Here is a 26,700-nt window from a genome sequence, read left to right on the forward strand (position 1 = left end):
TGCAAACCTGGTGGCCAACTACAAGAAACGTCTGTCCTCTGTGATTGCCAAAAAGGGTTTTACCACCAAGTACTAAGTCATGTTTTGCAGAGGGGTCAAATACTTATTTCCTTCATTAAAATGCAAATCAATTTATAAAATTTTTGACATGTGTTTTTCAGCATTTTTGTTGTTGTTATTCTATCTCTCACTGTTCCAATAAACCTACCATTAAAATTATAGACTGATCATTTCTCAGTGGGCAAACGTACAAAATCAGCACGGGATCAAATACTTTTTTCCCTCACTGTATGTGTCTAACAATGTACAATGTCCTTATACACTTTTTCTTGCACCGATTCTAAAAACTCCGTAATACCGTATTGTCAGCATCGGGTGCACTGCACAGGACTCCTGTGTGTGTGTGTCTGGTGATGAAAATCCAGGCTTCATCAACTTTGTCACAAAGTCTATGCATTCACTAGTACAGCAAGATGGGCAAAACAGCCCCTGAATACCAATGAATTCATGTTCCCTGTCAACAGAAAAACATCACATCCTGTATTGGAAAGCTAGAGCGGAACAATCACTTTTCAACAGTAAAACATCACATCCTGTATTGGAAAGCTCGAGCAAAACAATCACCTTTCAACATAATATAATCCAAAATTAATAATTTGTAGAGCACTCTGTATGTCATATAAATGGGATAGTTTTCAGAAATTTTAAACCAATCTCAATATTATTTTTGTTGTAGAATTCTAATACTAGCTCTACAGAAACCCCTGCCAAGTAAACCATGCATGGAATGCAAATATGCAAACTTGGCCTAAAATGTTTGTGAAACTATCTATTTATTTCAAGCCTCTAGAGAAGCATTATGGCCTATAATAATGTATTAAACCACAATGAAGGCGTCACAAGCCTTAAGATTAGAATCAGTCCAAAGTCCCTGGAAATCGTGTAACCTGCCAGGTATCGTGCCGGGTGAGATTACAACACCAGCAAATCCTATTGTACCATGAGCTTATCCTGTTAGTGGAATTTACTTGTTTGGATGGGAAAGAGGTAGAGATTACACAGTCTTAAACACGGATGAGACAAACTGAGTGGTTTAGAAAATGCCAAAGTTTGTACTATAAAGAAACTATATCCTAATACATTACACACACACACACAAACGATCACACACAATTACACACACAATCCCACTGTGGGGGATGACATCATATTACTAATTCGCTGTGGTCCAGGCTTTTAGTACGCATTCCTCTACTAACGCCCTGTATCGATGTGTGCTAAAGTTCATGGACAGGACTAGAGCTGAGATGGCAGATCCAATAGAAAGTTGTGCAGTTCCAGTACAGGCCAGCAGAGAACAGACTAGTCCACCTGGCTGCCCATGGTGGTATCTCACTTTGCAGTCTTGAAAAGGGGAGGTGGCTGAGATGAGGGTGTTGGGGTGGGTGTTTGGTTGTAGTGCCTTTACGGTGAAACGGAGGTTTTCTGTCTAACATCTTAATGGCTAAGCTGGCACCACCAGCGCCCAGGGACACAGAACATTTCCCCCTGACACCGGTTTCCTTTTCTCTCACGTCTTCCTCCTATGACACATTGATCTGTAAATACACATGCGAGGGCATACACGCATATCATAGTTTTGGAGATGATTCTCTGACAGATGACAAATCTTTCTACCTCTCTCTTAGGTGCTTTCTTCCACAGCACCAGGCCGACTGAAGGAGACTGTTTGTAATATTCATTGTTAATACTTCCGTTGTCCATAATATTTTATTTTGAATGAGAAGAAAAAAAACTAGTTGCACTTGAAGATGTCTGACCAACTTTAACCAACATGTTGGTGTTGCGTTAATCTCTTAACACCGGCCATCCCCTCTATTATGACACATAATGCCAAAGGTTACCAATCCTGACATTAACATGTTATGTCAGGTGCCATACTATGCTTAGGTGTGAGGATAGTTATGATGATGCACTCTCACAATCTGTTGTCAGATGTCACGGCATTATGCAAGCTCTCAGCCTGTACATTTTGCATTCCCCCCCCCCCCCAGTGATAGGATACAACCGTAGTCGTACAGTACCACTGGTACCACTGGTTGAAGTTCCTGTCTCTTGATAAAGTAATTAATGTGGGGTTCTTACACCTCCTACCGAGGTTGAAACACTAATCAAACACCTCGCTGACACTAGAAGGAGAAGGAAAGAACAGAAGAAATAGAAAGGAGGAAGATCCTCTCAATTAACAACACCAGGATCCCACTCCGTTGGAGTAAGAGACAACCCTCCTCTCTCTCTCTCCACTACGATTTTGGGGCCCCTACCAACCAGCTTTGACAGAGGGCAGAGGAAAAACTGGGTGCTGTTCTCAGCAGGCCATGGCAATGGAGTGTCTGCCTCTCACGCCATCGCTCGCTTCATATTCTTTTTAATGTCTAACTTTGGAGAAGCAGAAGGCTGGGGTATAGCATTGTAAGTTGTGACTATTACGTCTGTCTGTACCATGAACACAGGGAGTATGTACATTAAGGCCTCCTCCACATTCACCTTGTAAGAGAAGACAAGAACACCTGGGGTATCTCATTCTCCTGAGGAAGGACAGGAAGAATCCTCCATCCTTCAACAAATTCAGCATAACTAACAGCAGGCATTGACCAAAACAACCTACAAAAGGCACTCCTTTGTTTAATAGTGTATGTTGTTTAAAAGGGTCAGAGAAATTGGAATGTGTCAATCGGCTCTATAGTGGATACTCTGATACATGGTTACATACTGTGTATGACCTGTTCTCATACAAAATAATGACCTGAGTTGATTTTGCACCCAATAATGCTATAGAGGTTATTAGGAATCGTATTCATGTTAAGAAAAGTGAAATTCTTCTGATGCTGCCCAGTGGATAACAGCAGAAATAGTCAATTCTTGTTTTAAAGAAAGAAGTACATCACTCACACATACACACACCTGTGTATGCAAAACACAAAAATGAGGTAGTAACAACAAGAAGGGCATTCCAAGAAGAAACACCTTCAACTGTTTGTGCCTCAAAGCCATGTTCCGCACAACTTCCCATAAGTCAAATGTCAACACTGTTTTGATTTGCAACACACAAGTCAGTAGAGGCACACAAAAAAAACAAGAACAAATGAAAACCTGATTTTAGTGAAAAAATAATAAACTAAAACATTCGTAGGTCATGACGTTGTGTCGAGAAGTTTGTTTCGCACTGAATCTAAATATAAATCAAAGCACACCTACTGTACCTACTGTGGTATTGATTTAGCTATGTACCGTATATCACAGCTTTGTTAAATACGCTGTTCTGATTGACAAAGTTGATGTTTAAAAACGTAAGATAACCACATGATTAAAAAAAGTGACATGTGCCTTGAAGTCCCTCCAACAAGAAGTGTCTGTATACTTTCCACACACACTGTAAATAGACTACCACATGTTTCTCATTTGACTTGCTGTTTCCCCAAAATAAAACTGAGAACATGACTGCAGTTGTTCAAATTGATTTTGATATAGACATAGTGAGCTACTGAACGCTGGTCAAACAATACGCTCCGGGTAAAGTTTCCCCTAGGTACAGATCTAGGATCAGGTTTCCTCCCCTAACCTAACCTTAACAAGGTGCTCTTCCAAAAGGGTATGGCACTTATTAAACCACATAGAGAAAAACAGCCAACAATTTTGCATTTTTTTGCATAGATGTTTAAGGCATTCTTTATTGAAGGCCACTGAAAAAAATGATTGTTTGAAAAAGCCTTGGCATTACTAAGCTTTCATGTTTTAGCATATGGCCTTTACCCAGGTGTGCATTTTAGGGACATTGATATTGACACCCTAAAGGCTCTGGCAAGTGGACTAGTCCAGTGTCACTCTCATTATGCATGCACATCATGGTTCACCAGACGCCTCAAACATCTATGCTAGACCAGAATAAGCTAGACCAGTCAAAACGAGCTTGTAAGAATAGTACTTAAACTTCCCCCTCGTACTCATCTGGAGGTTGTGCATTTTAAGCTGCTGGGCAGGCTATCTGTGGGGAAAAGAGTAGTTTTAATTCAGCTTGGTCTGGTCCACAGAATATCAGCCCCCAGGTACCTACCCATCTATTTTTAACTTGTTATAGTTGTCCACCAGTGTAATACCAAAACCAGAGACTAATATTCACTGATTTAAATATATAAATCTATCTGTTAAAAACACATTTTTATATACCAGCAGTGTCGAGTGGAACAACTACCAAATCAACTCAAGGCCATACTGTACCAACCACAAATACTTTCATAAATTATTTCAAAAGCTGGCTAATGTGTGAACAGTATAATTTTTGTATGTATTGTGTCTGTATCATTGTAATTGTATATGTATTTACAGTGCCTTTGGAAAGTATTTAAACCCCTTGACTTTTTCCACATGTTGTTACGTTACAGCCTTATTCTAAAATGGATTACATAAAAAAAACAATGACAAAATGAAAACAGGTAAAAACCTGTTTTGCAAATGTATAATTCTTTAAAAAAAAATGTATTCAGACCCTTTGCTTTCTGACTCAAAATAGAGGTCAGGTGCATCTTGTTTCCATTGATCATCCTTGAGATGGGTTCTACAACTTGACTTGAGTCCACCTGAGATAAATTCAATTGATTGGACATGATTTGGAAAGGCACACACCCGTCTACATAAAGTCCCACAGTTGACAGTGCATGTAAAGAGAAAACACCAAGCCATGAGGTGAAAGGAATTGTCCGTAGAGCGCCGAGAAAGGATTGTGTCAAGACACAGATCTGGGAAAGATTAACAAAACATTTCTGCAGCATTCTAGGTCCCCAAGAACACAGTGGCCTCCATCATCCTTAAATGGAAGACATTTGGAACCACAAAGACTCTTCCTAGAGCTGGCCACATGGCCAAACTGAGCAATCGGGGTAGAAGGGCCTTGGTCAGAGAGGTGACCAAGAACCTGATGGTCACTCTGAAAGAGCTCTAGAGTTCCTGTGTGGAGATGGGAGAACCTTCCAGAAGGGTAACCATCTCTGCAGCACTCCACAAATCAGGCCTTTATGGTAGAGTGGCCAGATGGAAGACACTCCTCAGTAAAAGCCACATGACAACCCACTTGGAGTTTGCCAAAAGGCACTTTAAGCATCTCAGACCATGAGAAACAAGATTCTCTGGTCTGATGAAACCAAGATTGAACTCACGTCATGAGGAAACCTGGCACCATCCCTATGGTGAAGCATGCTGGTGGCAAAGTCATGCTGTGGAGATGTTTTTCAGCCGGCAGGCACTGGAAGACTTCTCAGGATCGAGGCAAAGATGAACGGCGCAAAGTACAGAGAGATCCCTGATGAAGACCTGCTCCAGAGCTCTCAGGGTCTCAGACTGGGGTGAAGGTTCAAATTTGTGATTTTTCGTTCCAACCGCTGTGTTTTTGTGAGATGCAGAGTAGGTGAATGGATGATCTCTGCATGTGTGTTTCGTGAAGCAAGGAAGATGGGGTGTGATGGTGTGGGGGTGCTTTGTCAGTGATTTATTTAGAATTCAAGGCACACTTACCCAGCACGTCTACCACAGCATTCTGCAGTGATGCGCCATCCCATCTGGTTTGCTCTTAGTGGGACTATCATTTGTTTTTCAACAAAATAATGACCCAAAAATACACCTCCTAGCTGTGTAAGGGCTATTTGACCAAGAAGGAGAGTGATGGAGTGCTGTATCAGATGAGCTGGCCTCCACAATCACCCGACCTCAACCCAATTGAGATGGTTTGGGATGAGTTGGACCGCAGAGTGAAGGAAAAGCAGCCAACATGTACTCAGCATATGTGGGAACTCCCTCAAGACTGTTGGAAAAGCTTTCCAGGTGACTACCTCATGAAGCTGGTTGAGAGAATGCAAAGTTGTCATCAATGCAAAGGGTGGCTATGAAGAATCTAAGATATATTTAGATTTGTTTAACACTTTTTTGGTTACTACATGATTCCATATGTGTTATTTCATAGTTGTGTCTTCACTATTATTCTACGATGTAGAGCATAGTAAAAATAAAGACAAACACTTGATTGAATGAGTATGTGTCTCCAAACCTTTGACTGGTCCTGCATATGTATGTATTTTTACTCACTAATAAAATAAAATCAATCGAAACTGTGAAGGGGCTATTTCATGAATGTGAAGAGACATCAATTACATAACACCAAAAACTTTGATATTTTGAACTTGTCAAGTCAAGCCTTCGATATTGGGTAGGCCTACATGGTGGGAAGGGATGTATTATATTTTTGTCGAGGTTGACAGTCTATTTATTGTGGTGTTGAAAATGCAACCATGTTATTGAAGTGCCTGAAGTTGGCACAGAAACCTGTTGGTGGAACATTTCACATTGTCCCTTATTATATACATTTATTATATTTAAACTTGTTTTACCTCCTCCAATTGAGAGTGCCTTGAAAATAAAATATTTGTTTCCTGTCTCTGTGCTTTCACTTCTGCTTTGCTCACACTTGGCTGTGTATGCTATGTAACTGTAAAGCACTCTGTGACTACTGAAATAAAAAGGGTTTTATAAAATAAATGTGATTTATTGGAGGTGAGACACTGAACCCTGAACCTATTTTTCCGTGATGCTATGTATCTATCAATGTGTGTTGTACCTTGACTGACAGGCCCAATGTCTCATTTTTTCTCTCACAAAGATGACTCGTGAATGTGAGCATGCCCATGCATGCTTCAGCCCAGCTTGAATAAAAACAGAAAATGTGGAAAAGTGCTCAATTGCAAAAGAGCAAAAAAATAAAACTGTTGTTCTGATTAAATAAGCAATAAAACTGGCCTTCTTTCGACTAGTTGAGTATCTGGAGCATCAGCATTTGTGGGTTCGATTACAGCCTCAAAATTGCCAGAAACAAAGAACTTTCTTCTGAAACAGTCTATTCTTGTTCTGAGAAATGAAGGCTATTCCATGCGAGAAATTGCCAAGAAACTGAAGATCTCGTACAACGCTGTGTACTACTCGCTTCACAGAACAGCGCAAACTGGCTCTAACCAGAATAGAAAGAGAAGCGGGAGGCCCCGGTGCACAACTGAGCAAGAGGACAACCATTGTTGACAAAGTCTCTCTCACTTGATTAGAATATTCCACCACAAAACTGAGCTGCACTTCCTAACCTCCTGCCAAATGTATGAACATATTTCCCTCAGATTACACACACCCACAAATAATTCTAAAACAAATCCAAGGAGCAAGGTTTGTTTTGCCAGTTGTACTTAAACAATTTGCACATCATTACAACACTGTATAATGACATTTGACATGTCTTTATTATTTGAGAACTTTTGTGAGTGTAATATTTACTGTTAGTTTTTCATTGTTTATTTCACATATGTGTCCCATGGCAATGAAGCACCTCAAATTGAAATTGAATTAAATGCGGAAGACACATTTCAGTTGAATGCATTCAGTTGTACAACTGACTAGGTATCCCATTTCCCTGTCCTGCCTTTTGCTCAGGAGTGACTTCTGTCTGGCCACTCTCCCATACAGCCCAGATTGTTGAAATGCTGTAGAGACTGTTCTCACATCTCAGCCAAGGAACTCTTTGGTTCTGTCAGAGTGGTCATTGGGTTCTTGGTCACCTCCCTGACCAAGGTCCTTCTTGGTCGGTTGCTCAGTTGGGTTGGACGGCCAGCTCTAGGAGTCTGTGTAGTTCCATATTTTTCATTTCCCAATGATGGAGACCACTGTGCTCTTGGAAACTTTCAACACTCTAGAAATGGTTTAATATCCTTCCCCAAATATATGCCTCATCATAATTATTTTTTGGAGATCTATGGACAGTTCCTTGGACTTCATGGTATAGTTTCTGCACTGTCAAATGTAGTACCTTATATAGACAGGTGTTTCTTTCTAAATCATATCCAAACACTTGAATTGGCCATAGGTGGACTCCAATCAACTTGTAGCAAGGATGATCAAAGGAAATGTGATGCAGCTGAGCTCAATTTGGAGTGTATCAAAGGTATCTGAATATTTATCTAAATGAGATATTTCTGTATATATATATATATATATATATATATATATATATATATATATATATATATATATATTTAAATGTGCCCAAAAATCTAAAAACATGGTTTTCACATTGTCTTTATCGGGTATTGTGTGTAGATGGGTGAGAGAACAATATATATTTAATCAATTCTGGATTCTGTCTGTAACGCTACAAAATGTAGAATAAGTCAAGGGGCGCCATACTGTATATGGCAACAGCTCCTGCCAACCAGCCAAATAGCAGCATTTCTGTCGCATAATTACAACTTTGTCACATGTCGTATTTGAAATGCTGCAGTGTTTTCATCCTGTCAAGATGGCAATGTGGGTTATGTACATGTCAATCAAATCCCTTTGTGTTTATGGGTGGCATATTTCACATGCAAGCCAGAAGATAAATGTGAACTGGGCTATGGCTCTAGTATAATAAAAGCACTTGAAAATAATAAGGCACATATAAAAGAGATAAATATAATATAAAATGTGAGTTTGAAATTGAAATCTATCTATAAAATTATCTACGATGTAGGGTCAAACAGCACATCAAAATCATGTTAACCTCTACGCGATCGGTGTCCCCCCCGCAGGACAGTTGAGCTAACATATGCTAATCACATTAGCCAGAGGTTGTAAGTAACAAAAAAAAATCCCAGTACATAGACATATCTGAAATGGGCAGAAAGCTTAAATTATTGTTAATCTAACTACACTGTCCAATTTACAGTAGCTATTACAGTGAAAGCTATTGTTTGAGCAGTGTGCACAATTAGGAACTTGAAAATGGGCTCATTTGGGTAGTCTTGATACAACATTTTGAACTGATATGCAATGGTTAATTGGATAAGTCTAAAACGTTGCACATACACTGCTGCCATCTAGTGGCCAAAATCTAAATTGCGCCTGGGCTAGAATAATACATTATGGCCTTTCTCTTGCATTTCAAAGATGGTACAAAAAAAACAGATGTTTTGTCTTTGTATTATCTATTACTAGATCTAATATGTTATATTCTCCAACATTCATTTCACATTTACACAAACTTCAAAGTGTTTCCTTTCAAATGATATCAAGAATATGCATATCCTTGCTTCAGGTCCTGAGTTACAGGCAGTTAGTCTTGGATATGTCATTTTAGGCAAAAATTGAAAAAAAAAAGGGTCGGCTCTGTTATTGCATACAGTGAGTTCAAACAAATTATGATTGTGACTTAAGCACAATTTTACTCCAGAACTTATTTAGGCTTGCCATAACAATAGGGTTGAATACATGACTCAAGACATTTCAGCTTTTTCATTTTTTGTTCATTTGTAAACATTTGACAGTTTAAATTCAGGATGTAACACAACAAAATGTGTAACCATTCAAAGGGTGTCAATACTTTCTGAAGGCACTGTAAGTATTTTTGTCCTTTAGTGCCGCCAGCTACAGTAGTGATTAAAGTGGTGAAACTGCTTCCTCTGTTCCCAAGTTGGAGGCTGAAGCTTGGGATCTGAAGCATTGGTCTTTCAAACAGCTTTGTTAGCAGTAACAAAGTCTTCAACATTGCTGAATATGGGATCTGAGGCTATCCTAGCCTGCCTCTCAATGAAACTCACCAAGTCTTTGAAACTTGCTCTTTGCTCAGTTTCTTCTTGAACATCACATGCAGCTGATGTTCACTTGTCTCGGAGGTTGAATGGAGATGATGCTTCTCATGTTGGGGGGTGTATTCATCTCTGTCATGTACTAGATGACAACCTCTCAGAAATAGGCATGCGGAGCCTTACCCCATCTTCAACTCTAATGGGTGACCAGCACAGAGCCTTCTCCATATAATCAGCAGTGATCCTCATACCATCACCAACGTTTTGCTTTAGGAACTTGTTGTCTTCCATATACCCTCTTGCGGGGTTCATATGTAAACAGCTGCAAACAAGGTATCTTGGTTGCCCACTGGTATACTGTTTTAAGAAGTACAGCTTGTCTTGGTGCCTGTCAGTTTTGCTGTCGATGCCATGATCAAAAACTCTGATGAAGGATTTATAATACAAAGGATCACCTGAAGACACTGGTACCTGTCTTATTGTTGGTTTTGTAGAACACTGACAAGCATCTTTTGATCGCTTTCATCAGCACCAGTACCAGTGTGTGGCGACATCTGCTGACCTTGTTGGTAACTGCAGGTGGCCACTCTTTGGGCGTGCACCAGGACTAGAAGATGTGGGATTAGGGTTCTATGTGTCATCGTATGTTGACTGAATGTCCCCTTGCAGTGATGCTGCAGGGGTTGTGGAAATGAACCTCTCCAAAGTTCTTGGAGACATATACAGTCATACCATCTGTTGTTGTCCTTACATTGACTTGTGCTGATCCACTGTGTTCCCTATATTCACCAATGACTTTCAACTTGGCAGTGAATGCTGCAATTTCATTTTCCAATTCCTCCTTTTTTGCTCTCAGCTCTGCCAACAGCGTTGCTTCTTCTTTTTCAAGCTGATGATTCATTTTGAGCCTTTCTGCACGAGCCAATAGGGCTGCGTTTTTTTTGTTGCCTCCGCTCTTACGGAGGAGGTTGAGGGTGCTGTGGAGAGCCCCCTCCGTGGTACATGAAGTACATGAAGTGAAGTACTGTCATCAGGTCGTACATCTATAGGAACCTCAGTAGGAGTAAAACCTTCCCATTTCCATGTATGTACATTTTCAATAAATTAATTGAACCTCTCCATTTCAGGCTTATACCAATCAACATGGTAATTAAAAATAGCATTTGCACAGAATGGTGAAGTTCTGTGAATTCCTTCAGAATTTTATTTCGCATCATTTCCACATTTGTCTACTTGGTCAACACGCCCACCCTTGCTAATGAGAGCATTTATTTAATTCATTTTTCTTGTCAATACACCAAGTTTAGCTGTCTGAGAGCCAATCAGCTTCGTAAATCTAATCAGTTTCAGCAATCATGACGTCATCACTTGCACTTTCAAGCGTTTGTGGCTTCTCTTCAGTAATAGTTTCACTCTCAGCCACATCAGGATGCTCATCAAGCTTTATGTCTGCAATTCCGACAGCACGGTAAGACACAGTTCAACACAATCCAAGTAATAAAAAGCAGGAAACACAACTCAACAGGTGTTTTAGATTGATAAACGCAACTGGTAGACACATTGATGCGTTGTTTCCGTTCACATGTAAATCCTGCAACCGCGCTCTAGAGTAATCACACAAACAATTCCGCAATACACAGTAAATTCCATGCACAACAATGAACCCTCCGAAACGAGTGGCAAAGAAGCAACAACAGTTTCTTCTTCGCTTTAGACAGCGATTGCTTCGGCAGGTATCTCTGCACATCCATTCATTGTCTCTTTTACTCACGGTAGTATTTTTTTTTATTTATTTTATTTTACCTTTATTTAACCAGGCAAGTCAGTTAAGAACAAATTCTTATTTTCAATGACGGCCTGGGAACAGTGGGTTAACTGCCTGTTCAGGGGCAGAACGACAGATTTGTACCTTGTCAGCTCGGGGGTTTGAACTCGCAACCTTCCGGTTACTAGTCCAACGCTCTAACCACTAGGCTACCCTGCCGCCCCAGTATCCAGGTCCAGTTGCGTCCATTCATTAGCAGTCGCTATACCCTAGCTCAAGACCAAACATTTAAAAGTAGACTACAAAAATGTAAATGTTTAACATATTGAAAGGCTGCCTTTAGGACCATGCGGAGCATCGCTGGGCGAGAAGCTGCCAGCCTGCATGCCTTTCTCTCACTTTAAGAAAGCAGAGAGCAGAGACAGTGCCAGACAGTTTGCTTTGCCAGTCAGCCATTTAGGCATTGCGCCGATTGATTTGAATTTGATGTTGGCATTTGAACTCTGCTTTGTAAGCCTCTCTGCCAGCAGTTGTTTGCACTGGTTTCTTTCACATTGATGTCAGAAATGGCACACCGTCCAATAAGCTAGGGGCTTACACTAAAGTAAATTGAATTAGCAAAATGTTGCTATATAATTACTTGTGCCTATACACAAATAAATAACATAATTCTAACTACTACACCAGAGAGCATGATTTGACCACAGAGGATCATTAGCTTCATTTTAAAAATGAACTGTGGATTGTTTAAAGCGTGCAATGTGATTGTTAAGTTGTACCAGTCAGTGAAAAGCAGTTAAATAGGTTTAGGCCTGTGACCACATTTTTTTACAATCATATAAAAAACATAGTTTAGAGACAAAATTGCTATTGCTGAAAAGAGAAGACAAAGAACACTATCTTATTGGCACCAGGGGAGATCAACGGTCATATCCCCAGTCACTGTCACTGTCTTTATCATTGGATCAGTATCACTGGAATGTTTTTTGGGGGGACAATGATTTCCTCCTTCAGACTAAATGGCCATCATATTGTACAATTTATGTCTCCCCTTTTCATAGGCCTAGATTAGGTGGTTGCATTTAAGACTAGGTCGTTTTTCCTAATCTATTCGCCAGTGTCAGCAGAGTAGGCCACTAATTTGTGTCGTATTAAAAAATATGTTGCTTATGTCCAGTCATATAAAGTGTAGTAGAATTGCATGAAATGTGTTTATAAAAAAGGTCCAAATTTGTCACGGGCAAAGGAGAAGAAACGTCTCTGATTAGGCTTGCCTAAACAGCAGACGGTTACCATGGTTACTTCATGGCTATTGGTCTGAAAGAAGTCGCACTTTAAAAAAGATGCATTAATCTCTACAGCCCAGATTGTTGAATATAATTGTATTTGAGGTTACTTTAAAAGGTACATGCTGTTGGTCCTTTTGTAGGTAGGTGGGGGAGATAGGGTATCCACAGGAAAGTGTTGTTTACCCGACTTTCTTTTGCGGTGCCGATAGATTCTGTAGCTTGTCTTTTCAATCTGGATGCATTGCATGTAATGCACAATATGTAAACAGTAGCCGAATGTAACCAAACGTAGTCGACTGAAGCATGTTTCCTTGCAGTCAGCTGACCGAAGCATGTTTCCTTGCAGTCAGCTGACCGAAGCACGTTTCCTTGCAGTCAGCTGACCGAAGCACGTTTCCTTGCAGTCAGCTGACCGAAGCATGTTTCCTTGCAGTCAGCTGACCGAAGCACGTTTCCTTGCAGTCAGCTGGAAGTGTTTGCAGTTCGGGCTATGGTCAAGTTAGGCTTGTCTATATTGTGCATGTGTTTGTCACCTGTGAATTGCATCAGTATTGAAAACCAAAAATGGAACTACAATCCGATAAACAGACAAGCGTACTGAAAGTCATTTTAATTACACTACTCTGTGTATATTTTGTCAAAATGTTTGAGCAACAGAAGGACAAACCGCACAGGCAACCGGTAGAACAAGTTTAAATGTCATTTTTATCAACATTCTGGCTTGTAAGGAACATCTACACAATTTTGCACACAAATGTCTCAGGCTGTAAATACCAATCAATTGTGATAAGGCCTATGATTAGGCCTACTCTATGTCACTACGTGCTTAGGCATTGCATTGTTCAGAACTGTATGTTTTGCTAATAGTGATTGAGTTATTTTATTAGCCTAAATGACTATGCAATCTACTCGTCACATTAGGAATAGTAGCCTCTTACATTAGTCTGCAAATGTGATGATAGATGCATGTGTAACAGTATAACTTTAGACCGTCCCCTCGCCCATACCCGGGCGCGAACCAGGGACCCTCTGCACACATCAACAACAGTCACCCACGACCCATCGCTCCACAAAAGCCCTTGCAGAGCAAGGGGAACCACTACTTCAAGGTCTCAGAGCAATTGAGAGCACCGATTGAAACGCTATTTAGCGCGCACCACCGCTAACTAAGCTAGCAGTTTCACATCCGTTACACATGCAATCCTTTATTATAAAAAGGTGCAATGTTATTGTAAAAAAAAAATGATTCCCCAAATTTCGAACTCCCGCGCCGGCTATGGATGTCGGAATTTGAAGTCAGCCTTGTTGTGACTTGATAGCGTATATTATGCATCTATTTCACGTTGCACTGTAAACGCCGTGCCACGCGAAAATTAGTACATTTATGATGAGGTTTGAGTAGTGGTTGACATTGAATATGCAGTTCCACAGACCATAAGCTCTCATATTGCGGTGAGAATTTGTTTGCGTTTGCTGTTCTCCAAAATAGCATTTTAGAGTTTTTAAATTGTGTAGAAATGCAGCAGTATCCCCCACACACACACCCCACTTAGCCATATCATAAGTTTAGCTGAACTGACGCCGTTGAGCAAGTACAAAATAAGTATATTTATTTATGTCACTTACTAGCGACCTGGAGATCATTCCAACATGCACAATCCAATAGGAAAAAAAACACTTTTAGTCCATTTCTTTTTTCTTTTCAATGATCCCAAAACCAAACAGATGCGATGCACTTGAAAATTGTCTGTGCTCCCAGGCACACTAGTTCCCACCCACACAATCCCCTGTCAGCCACAAATCCCAATCAAGGGAGGGGGGTCAGTCTGGTGCTAAACAGGGATGGGTATAGGGATGAAATGACACAAAACATGATAAATGGCACCTACAGACTTTGTGCAGTATGTACACCCTTACAAATGAAAAAAACCTTGTTAACAGAACGTGAAAAACGTGGATTTTCGGACATGTCAAATGACATTTTTCACGTGAATAGCAGCCACGTGTGTCAGACGTGGCTGTCGGACGCGTGTGAAGTTTCACGTGAATTTTTCAAATGACAAGTGGTTTCTCAAAATGTCATATGTTACAGTTGAAGTCGGAAGTTTACATAAACTAGTTTTAATATCTCCAACCTAAGTGTTTTAACCACTCCACAAATTTCTTGTTAAGAAACTATAGTTTTGGCAAGTCGGTTAGGAGATCTACTTTGTGCATGACACAAGTCATTTGTCCAACAATTGCTTATAGACAGATTATTTCACTTATAATTCACAGTATCACAATTCCAGTGGGTCAGAAGTTAGCATACACTAAGTTGACTCTGCCTTTAAACAGCTTGGAAAATTCCAGAAAATTTTGTCTTGGCTTTAGAAGTTTCTGATAGGCTAATTGACATAATTTGAGTCAATTGGAGGTGCCTTTGGATGTATTTCAAGACCTACCTTCAATCTCAGTGCCTCTTTGCTTGACATCATGGGAGAATCAAAAGAAATCAGCCAAGATCTCAGAAAAATAATTGTAGACCTCCACAAGTCTGGTTCATCCTTGGGAGAAATTTCCAAATGCATGAAGGTACCACTTTCATCTGTACAAACAACAGAATACAAGCATACAACACCATGGGAATACAACACCATGGGACCGAGCAGCCGTCATACCACTCAGGAAGGAGACGCGTTCTGTCTCCTAGAGATGAATGTACTTTGGTGCGAAAGTGCAAATCAAACCCAGAACAACAGCAAAGGACCTTGTGAAGATGCTGGAGGAAACAGGTACAAAAGTATCTATATCCACAGTAAAATGAGTCCTATATTGACATAATCTGAAAGGCTGCTCAGCAAGTAAGAGGCCACTGCTCCAAAACCACCATAAAACAACTGACTATTGTTTGCAACTGCACATGGGGACAAAGATGGTACTTTTTGGAGAAATGTCCTCTGGTCTGATGAAACAAAAATAGAACTGCTTGGTCATAATGACCTTTGTTATGTTTGGAGGAAAAAGGGGGAGGCTGGCAAGCAGAAGAACACCATCCCAACCGTGAAGCACGGGGTATCATGTTGTGGGGGTGCTTTGCTGTAGGAGGGACCGGTCCACTTCACAAAATAGATGGCCTCATGAGGAAGGTAAATTATATGGATATATTGAAGCAACATCTCAAGACATCACTCAGGAAGTTATGGTTTTAGGACAACAAAGTCTAGGTATTGGAGTGGCCATCACAAAGCCCTGACCTCAATCCCATAGAAAATGTGTGGGCAGAACTGAAAAAGTGTGTCCGAGCAAGGAGGCCTACAAACCTGACTCAGTTACACCAGCTCTGTCAGAAGGAATGGGCCAAATTCACACAACTTATTGTGGGAAGCTTGTTGAAGGCTACCCAAAATGTTTGACCGAAGTTAAACAATTTAATGGCAATGCTACCAAATACTAATTGAGTTTATGTAATCTTCTACTTCACCCTACTGGGAATGCGATGAAATAAATAAATGCTCAAATAAATAATTCTCTCTACTATTATTCTGACATTTCACATTCTTAAAATAAAGTTCTTAAAATAAAGTGGTGATCCTAACTGACCTAAGACAGGGAATTTTTACTAGGATTAAATGTCTTTTGTTTAAAGTTTTAAATGTATTTGGCTAAGGTGTATGTAAACTTCCGACTTCAACTGTATATTATGAGTTTCACATATGCTTTTGTAACTGGCAGGATTAGAAAGTGGGTCTCTCATGGGAGAAGACAACATCTTGACCATTCGACCAAAAAGGCCAACACTAATTTTAAAGTCGCAGTCGGGGCTACCTCATCACGTGACCATGAGCAATCATGACTGACTCATGTGCGCTACACTCTGCGATACACTTTAATTTTAACATTTGAATGAAAACTAGGGCTGTCAAATGATAAATAAATTGAATAGTTTATCACAAGATTTGCTTTGAATAATTGCAAAATCACAATTTTCTCAAATTGAGCTGTAAGGTAAGATGTTTTAAATAAAAATAGCATTACAAGAATATTGCTGTTTTGATTTTGTCCAAAGTAACGGTTAGCAAAATCAAGTAAATTGATACACACACTTTCTTTAACTTTAAAGTCAACTTGTTTTGACATAGCATTGTTGTTTTTAGCTGTATTGATTGTGTGTTTTGAAATTGTTCAGTGTATTTTGAAAATGTTCAGACAAATGCAATAAAAAAAATTGTGCACTAAATTATACAAAGTTAACTTGAGTTAACTGATTAACTGAGACGCTGCAAATTTTATCATGTTAAAAAAGTATAAATAAGGAGACACGGAGCGCTAGCTTCTCTGTTCTTTCAGTGGACTTCTTCCAAAGGTCACTGGTCAATGTATGAAGAAGAGAGGCATGTGCCTGCGGCAGTAAAACTCTGAATGGATGGTTTAGAAATAAGAAATAATTATTTTGAACATACTTTGATTAATATACTAAGGTAGGCTAAGTTACCTTTTTACATAATGAAATTACAGAATTTGCAATTCCATATGTGGAAACATTGCCACTGTCACGGATTCTCCCGGTACTGCTGCTCATTCCATGCACCAGCTCCGGAGGTCTATGTCACCAACCTCTAGGCATTACTGAACTGTTTCATTACGCACACCTGGTTCCCATTTCCCCTGATTAGTAATTGTATATATGTGCCCTCTGTTCAACATTGTCCTGTCGGTTATTTTTCCCATGTCCGTTGGTCTTGTGAGTACCTATGTTTTGTTGTTTTGGCTTTCGTGCTGCGTGTAATGTGTACTCGTTATTACGGGTCTCGTTCCGTGTAATATTGTGCAATTGTTATTACGGGTCTCGTCCCGTTCGTTGTTTACAGGTCTCGTCCTGTGCATTGTTATTGCGGGTCTCGTCCCGTGTATTTATTAGAGGTTTAACCTCACTCTTATCTTACGATAAGTGCCATGGGATCTTTAGTGACCAGAGAGTCAGGACACCCGTTTAACGTCCCACCCAAAAGACGGCACCCTACGCAATGATCAACAACCAACTTGACAGAGATTGAAGAATTCTTCAAATATTGTACAATCCAAGTGTGCGAAGCTCTTTAGAGACATAACAAGAAAGACACAGCTGTAATCGCTGCCAAAGTTGATTCTAATATGTATTGACTCGGAGGTGTGAATACTTATGTAAATGAGTTCTGGATTTTATTTTTCAATACATTTCTAAAAACATGTTTTCACTTTGTCATTATGGGGTACTGTGTGTAGATGGGTGAGATTCTGAATTCAGGCTGCAACACAACAAAATGTGGAATAAATCAAGAGGTATGAACACTTTCTGAAGCCCACTGTACATTAAAGATCTTTCTACACAACTAGGAAAACAGGAACAAAGACTATTCTTTTTATATTTTAATGTACTTTAAAACACTCTGAAAATACACTGCTCAAAAAAATAAAGGGAACACTAAAATAACATCCTAGATCTGAATGAATGAAATATTCTTATTAAATACTTTTTTCTTTACATAGTTGAATGTGCTGACAACAAAATCACACCAAAATGAACAATGGAAATCAAATGTATCAACCCATTGAGGTCTGGATTTGGAGTCACACTCAAAATTAAAGTTGAAAACTACACTTCAGGCTGATCCAACTTTAATGTAACGTCCTTAAAACAAGTCAAAATGAGGCTCAGTAGTGTGTGTGGCCTCCACGTGCCTGTATGACCTCCCTACAATGCCTGGGCATGCTTCTGATGAGGTGGCGGATGGTCTCCTGAGGGATCTCCTCCCAGACCTGGACTAAAGCATCCGCCAACTACTGGACAGTCTGTGGTGCAACGTGGCATTGGTGGATGGAGCGAGACATGATGTCCCAGATGTTCTCAATTGGATTCAGGTCTGGGGAACGGGCGGGCCAGTCAATAGCATCAATGCCTTCCTCTTGCAGGAACTGCTGACACACTCCAGCCACATGAGGTCTAGCATTGTCTTGCATTAGGAGGAACCCAGGGCCAACCGCACCAGCATATGGTCTCACATGGGGTCTGAGGATCTCATCTTGGTACCTAATGGCAGTCAGGCTACCTCTGGCGAGCACATAGAGGGCTGTGCGGCCCCCCAAATAAATGCCACCCCACACCATGACTGACCCACCGCCAAACCGGTCATGCTGGAGGATGTTGCAGGCAGCAGAATGTTCTCCACGGCGTCTCTAGACTGTCACGTCTGTCACATGTGCTCAGTGTGAACCTGCTTTCATCTGTGAAGAGCACAGGGCGCCAGTGGCGAATTTGCCAATCTTAGTGTTCTCTGGCAAATGAAAAACGTCCTGCACGGTGTTGGGCTGTAACCCCCACCTGTGGACGTCGGGCCCTCATACCACCCTCATGGAGTCTGTTTCTGACCGTTTGAGCAGACACATGCACATTTGTGGCCTGCTGGAGGTCATTTTGCAGGGCTTTGGCAGTGCTCCTCCTGCTCCTCATTGCACAAAGGCGGAGGTAGCGGTCCTGCTGCTGGGTTGTTGCCCTCCTACGGCCTCCTCCACGTCTCCTGATGTACTGGCCTGTCTCCTGGTAGCGCCTCCATGCTCTGGACACTACGCTGACAGACACAGCAAACCTTCTTGCCACAGCTCGCATTGATGTGCCATCCTGGATGAACTGCACTACCTGAGCCACTTGTGTGGGTTGTAGACTCCGTCTCATGCTACCACTAGAGTGAAAGCACCGCCAGCATTCAAAAGTGACCAAAACATCAGCCAGGAAGCATAGGAACTGAGAAGTGGTCTGTGGTCCCCACCTGCAGAACCACTCCTTTATTGGGGGTGTCTTTCTAATTGCCTATAATTTCCACCTGTTGTCTATTCCATTTGCACAACAGCATGTGAAATGTATTTTCAATCAGTGTTGCTTCCTAAGTGGACAGTTTGATTTCACAGAAGTGTGATTGACTTGGAGTTACATTGTGTTGTTTAAGTGTTCCCTTTATTTTTTTGAGCAGTGTATATAGCAGGCAGTCTATGTATTACTCACAAGGGAGGTACTGCAAAGGATGATACAATAGGCCCTGGAACGTTGTATGCGTATGGAGTGGAAGTGGGAATATAGTTCTATGAGCATGCAACCACTGATCTCACAGCTTTTTGCCTACTTGTCAGGTAGATAGTAATATTCAACCTCTGCAAAAAAAACAAATTAGAGATCACAAAATAGTTGGGCGGCACTGTTTCACTATGCTGCCCTGCAAAGGCAAAACGCATTTGATCAAAAATCTTTGATCTGTTCTAATGGACAGGTTTATTATCTGATTTCGTTTCCTGACACAATAACAAGCCAGTTGATCCGAATATATGATGGCGTATCAGAAATTGCTATCTGTCTAGTCAGATTTTGCAGTAAAAGAAACTTACTGTATTTTGCCTTTGTAGGGCAGGATGGGAATCATCGGTCTCCGAAGCTCTAATCATAAGCAGCTCAAGTCAAAATCCTTTACCTTATCTTTACAAACAGTTTGTTACAGAAAGCTCAACCTCATTGCTTCCCATTACACCAGCTCAATACTAAACCCTTTTCTGTGGCTATAGAGCACCATGGGAGGGTGTCTCCATAGGGATGCCCCATAACGACTAGTTTATGGGCCAGAGAACAGTGAGCTGCATGCTGCGATGTTGGAGGTGTGAAGCTGTGTGCTGCACTAAGGATATCACCTCCATTGACCCCCTGAATCAACCCTCTCTAGAATATGGCATTGAGGCTTGTCTGTAAGAAAATAAAAGAAAGCACTTCATTGGATTTATAATGCTGACATAATACCCTTTTAAGTATGACCATACCTTGACAACATGGAATGACAGTTTTGAGCAAATGAAGTTTCAGCCCTACTGTAAATGATGCACTGAATTCAAGCAGAAACCTTTGACAGACTCAAAGCTACATGCTTCATAATGTATAATGTATTCCAGGTGTTGTGTTATTAACACTTCTAGTTAAATGGTATCCACTATTCCTGACTTGGCTTTGAAAAAAATCTCTACTCTAGCCAGCCGGGCCCAAGCCGCCACCATCCAAGCAAAGTGTTGTTCTTTGGGACAATTTTCCTTATTTATATTTCGCACAGGTAACTCAACCAAACATTCAACCAATATGTGTGCAGAGGGCTAGGCTAGTTAATACATTGTTTTGTGAAGGAATGGTCATCTAATAGTCTATTCCAATGAGGCAACGAAACAGATCGAAGGATATTGGGCAGGTAAATAAAACCGCTCACTCAGCTCAGATAACACCTAAATCTGTCTCTTAAGCAAGGAGAATAATGGTGGGATAGTTCCATTTAGGATCAGTAACAGATTCCTTTCAAGATCTCTGCAGAAGGAGAGGGACTGTGTTGCCGCTGAATATCAATTGTATTTTTTTGCTCTTGCTGTACGGGGACAGCCACTCGATGATGCTAGCTTTACTGAAATGGATAGGTTGCCGATAATCAATTCCCCCTCATGAATTTCCAAATTACCAAGCTGGCAGTAGTAAATATAGGGAACGATGTCTGACTGCAATACGTACAATGGTGTTACTTGTTCAAGTGCATTTCCACTCAATAATTTGTTACATTCAATCGCATATACTTGTCCTTATATATTGTGTCCTTATAGTACAGTGTCTCTAGCTCATGTCTATTACTTTCTTTAAATAATTATTGTAAAAGAAAGTATGCTACACAAATAACTATTTATATTGTTTTTGCTCAGAGCCTGGAAAACAGTTTCAGACACAAAGTACATTCCATTCAAAACAGGAAATAACATTCAAACATGTTTTTTACTGTAAGGTTTATGGTTGCATTTCTCAGTGCATCTTTCATTGGATGGTTATGCATTTGACCATTCTGGCCACCAGAGATCAGCACCATGTCGCTGTTCTCTCATATCTCTAGAAGAGCAAATTAAAATACAATGTTGCGCTGAATACAACTGGTGTAGACTTTACCGTGAAATGCTTGCTTACGAGCCCTTCCCAACAATGCAGAGTTTAGAAATAAATTAGTTACACGAGGAATAAAATAAAATAGACAAGAATTGAACAACGTATATACAGGAAGTACCGGTACCAGATGAATGTGCAGAGGAACGAGGTATTTTAGGTAGATATGTACATGGGGGCAGGATAAAGTGACTCGGCATCAGGATGGATAATAATAAGAGTAAAATAACAGAGCAGCAGCAGCAAATTATGAGCGTAAAAGTGTGTGTGTGTGCGCAACGTGTATGTGATTGTGTTTATGTTGGTCTGGAGTGTGTGTGTGTTATGTGTGCGTATGTAGTGTATGTGAATGTGTGTGGGTTTTATGTGGGAGTGTCATTGTAGTGTGCGTGAGTGAGTGAGTGTGTATATCAAATACAATTGTATTGGTCATATGCAACAAGTGTAGACTTTACAGTGAAATGCTTACTGACAAGCCTGTTCCCAACAATGCAGAATTAATAATGATTTAGTAAATTTAAAAAGGAGATAGTAACAGAATAAAAAAGATAACAAGGCCATATACAAGGAGTGCCAGTACAAAGTCAATGTGCAGAGGTACGAAGTAGTTGAGGTAATTAAGGTAATGCAGTATACACAGTTGAAGTCGGAAGTTGACATACACTTAGGTTGGAGTCATTAAAACTCGTTTTCCAACCAATCCACACATTTCTTGTTAAGGAACTATAGTTTTGGCAAGTCGGTTAGGACATCTACTTTGGGCATGACACAAGTCATTTTTGTTTACAGACAGTTTATTTCACTTTAATTCCCTGTATCACAATTTCAGTGGATCAGAAGTTTACTTACACTAAGTTGACTGTGCCTTTAAACAGCTTGTAAAATTCCAGAAAATTATGTCATGGCTTTAGAAGCTTCTGATAGGCTATTTGACATCATTTGAGTCAATTGGAGGTGTACCTGTGGATGCATTTCAAGGCCTACCTTCAAACTCAATGCCTCTTTGCTTGACATCATGGGAAAGTCAAAAGAAATCAGCCAAGACCTCAGAAACAAATTGGAGACCTCCACAAGTCTGGTTCATCCTTGGGAGAAATTTCCAAACGCCTGAATGTACCACGTTCATCTGTACAAAAAATACTACACAAGTATAAACACCATGAGACCACGCAGCCGTCATACCGCCCAGGAAGGAGATGCATTCTATCTCCTAGAAATGAATGTATTTTGGTGCAAAAAGTGCAAATCAATCCCATAACAACAGCATAGGAAGATGATGCCGGAGGATCAGGTACAAACTTATCTATATCCACAGTAAAACGAGTCCTACATGTATATCGACATAACTCGAAAGGCCACTCAGCAAGGAAGAAGCCACTGCTCCAAAACCACCATAAAAAATCCAGACTATGGTTTTCAACTGCACATGGGGACCAAGATCATACTTTTTGCAGAAATGTCCTCTGGTCTGATGAATCAAAAATAGAACAGTTTGACCATAATGACCACCGTTATGTTCGGAGGAAAAAGGGGGAGCAAGCCGAAGAACACCATCCCAACCGTGAAGCACGGGGGTGGCAGCATCATGTTGTGGGGGTGCTTTGCTGCAGGCGGGACTGGTACACTTCACAAAATAGATGGCCTCATGAGAAGGGAAAATTATGTGGATATATTGAAGAGACATCTCAAGATGTCAGTTAGGAAGTTAAAGCTTGGTCGCAAATGGGTCTTCCAAATGGACAATGACCCAAGCATACTTCCAAAATTGTGGCAAAATGGTTTTAGGATAACAAAGTCAAGGTATTGGAGTGGCCATCACAAAGCCCTGACCTCAATCACATAGAGAACTTGTGGGCAGAACTGAAAAAGCATGTGCGAGCAAGGAGGCCTACAAACCGGACTCAGTCACACCAGCTCTGTCAGGAGGAATGGGCCAAAATTCACCCAACCTATTGTGGGAAGCTTGTGGAAGGCTACCCGAAACGTTTGACCCAAATGAACAATTTAAAGGCAATGCTACCAAATACTATTTGAGTGTACTTAAACTTCTGACCCACTGGGAATGTGATGAAAGAAATAAAAGCTGAAATAAATCATTCTCTCTACTATTATTCTGACATTTCACATTCTTAAAATAAAGTGGTGATCCTAACTGACCTAAGACAGGGAATTTTTACTAGGATTAAATGTCAGGACTTGTGAAAAACTGAGTTTAAATGCATTTGGCTAAGCTGTATGTACATCGGGGTAGGTCAGGTCAAAAGTGACTAGGCAATCAGGATATATATTAAACAGAGTAGCAGCAGCGTATGTGAAGAGTGTGAAAGTGTGTCTGTGTGAGTGTGTGTGTGTGGCATCAATATGCATGTGTGTATGTGGGCTTATGTAGTGTGTGTATATGTGTGTGTGTGCTGGAGTGTCAGTGTTGTATGTGTGCGTGTGTGGATAGAGTCAAGTTAGTGTGCATAGAGACAGTACAGGATATTCTGTGCAAAAAAATGGAAGAGCTCAATGTAAATTGTCCGGATAGCCATTTGATTAACTGTTCAGCAGTCTTATGGCGTGGGGGTAGAAGCTTTTCAGGAGCCTTTTGGTCCAAAACTTGGCTCTCCAGTACTGATTGCTGTGCCAGTAGCAGAGAGAACAGTCCATGACTTGGGCGGCTGAAACCTCTCAAACCGAGTTTGGCCCATTGATGTATTGGGCCATAAGCACCACCGTCTGTAGCGCTTTGCGGTCTATGGTGCATTTGCCATTCCAAGCAGTGACGCAGCCAGTCAAGATGCTCTTGATGTTTCAGATGTTTCAGCACATTTTGAAGATCTGACGGCCCATGCCAAATATTTTCAGCCTCCTGAGACCGTGCTCTCTTCACTACTGTGCAGACCATGTTAGGTCCTTAGTGATGTTGACGCCAAGGAACTTGAAGCTCTCGACCTGCTCCACAACAGCCCTGTCGATGTGGATGGGGGCGTGCTCTCCCCTCTTTCTCCTATAATCCACAATCAGCTCCTTGGTCTTACTGACGTTGAGGGAGCGGTTGTTGTCCTGGCACCACTAGACAACATTGATTGTTCCTGAGTGGGCTAGTTACAGTTTTGACTTAAATTGGCTTGGAAATCTATGACGAGACTTGAAAACGACTGTCATGCAATGATCAACAACCAACTTGGCAGAGCTGGAAGAATTAAACAAATTATAATATGCAAATATTTCTGCCCAATGTACTTCAGTACAGTTAAGAAAAGCAGAGTATAGTCCAATACAGTACAGTGCAGTACAGTTAAGTACAGTACACAGTAGAACACGCTGGAGTTGAGTACACTGTAATGTACTGTACTGTATTGAACTCTACTCTACTGCTTTGTGACATGCTGTACTGTACTCTACTACACTCTTCTGAGCTCTACTGTACTGTACTTTGATGTCCAAACTTGTGAAACATAGACGTCTATGATTGGTTCAGATTTTGTCGGGTCCGAACCAACCAAATTGGGTCTGATTTGGAGCAGAGCTCATAAAAAAAATAGCCACTGTGTAGTATAATAATCAAATTTGCAAAGGAGGAGATTGCATATTTATAACTTTGTGCAGCTATTTACGATACATCACCATGAAGAGAATGGCAATCATATCCATAATTATGCTTTTCTGTGTGGTACAGATCAGGGACCAATGATGAAATTCCGTTACCCCAATTATGTTGCCGGGTGTAAATCCACTTCACTTCCTGTTGTCCAATAACCAAAAGTAAAAAAAATAAAAAATAAAATGTATTTATATAGCCCTTCATACATCAGCTGATATCTCAAAGTGCTGTACAGAAACCCAGCCTAAAACCTCAAACAGCAAGCAATGCAGGTGTTGAAGCACGTTGGCTAGGAAAAACTCACTAGAAAGGCCAAAACTTAGGAAGAAACCTAGAGAGGAACCAGGCTATGAGGGGTGGCCAGTCCTCTTCTGGCTGTGCCGGGTGGAGATAATAACAGAACATTGCCAATATGTTCAAATGTTCATAAATAACCAGCATGGTCAAATAATAGGTCTGGGACAGGTAGCATGTCCGGTGAACAGGTCAGGATTCCATAGCCTGACGTGGCAGGGAAATGGGTCTATTGGGGTAGTTAGTTCCAAGGTTCGCAGTGAATTAAGTTGGTTTCGGGTTTTGCTGGGTTTGACATAGTTCACTACAGAGGTTGTTTACTTCTCTAATCCTCTGATTTTGTTGTTGGCGTTGTTTTTCCCCCAGTTTATTTATTCATAACACCCTGCTGTACTCTTATAATTCCCTTTTCAGCCCTGTATACATGTACATCCTACTACCAGTCACTAATTATATATACACCGACCTCAACCACTCCAGTAACTCTGTACATTGAATAAGGTACTGACACTGACCTTTATATACTTGCATGCTCCTGTTTCTTCAACTTATATCGTACTTGTGGGTTTTTTTCTTCCATTTTCTATTATTATCTATATCATTATTATCACTGCATTGTTGGGAAATAGCTCTCAGGGTAATAATTTCACTGTACTGTTTCACACCTGTATCCTGTGCTTTGAAACAAACTGAAATAAACGTTGAAACTTGAAAGTAATCAATTCATCACAATCCCCACTTTGATGAGTTCAGTGCAATTTTGACAGAATATAATCACCCAATAGCTGCATTACTGCATTCGTGTTGCTTGAATTCCCCAATTATCCTTCACACATCAGTGTGTCATGATTATAGATTATACATCTACCTATCTAAGCCCTGTCTGTTTCAGTCAACGAAACAGACGGTAAGCTAAACAGACAGTCAACCTTAACTGATGAATGCTAAACATCTCTCCAAGCCACATGTGATGCATGCAGTGATATGCATAATTAAACATGGGAATTGTGTGTAAAGGGGAGTTTGTGTGTGCGTGTGTGTGTGTGTGTGGGAGGGGGGGTGGGGGTGGATAGTGTCTGTGTGGAGGGGGAGAATGGGAGTGAGAGAGAGAGAGAGAACACACACATGCTCGTCTTCATTTGAGGTGTGGA

This window comes from Oncorhynchus clarkii, chromosome 3, assembly GCF_045791955.1.
Source record: "Oncorhynchus clarkii lewisi isolate Uvic-CL-2024 chromosome 3, UVic_Ocla_1.0, whole genome shotgun sequence".
Lineage (NCBI taxonomy): Eukaryota > Metazoa > Chordata > Actinopteri > Salmoniformes > Salmonidae > Oncorhynchus > Oncorhynchus clarkii.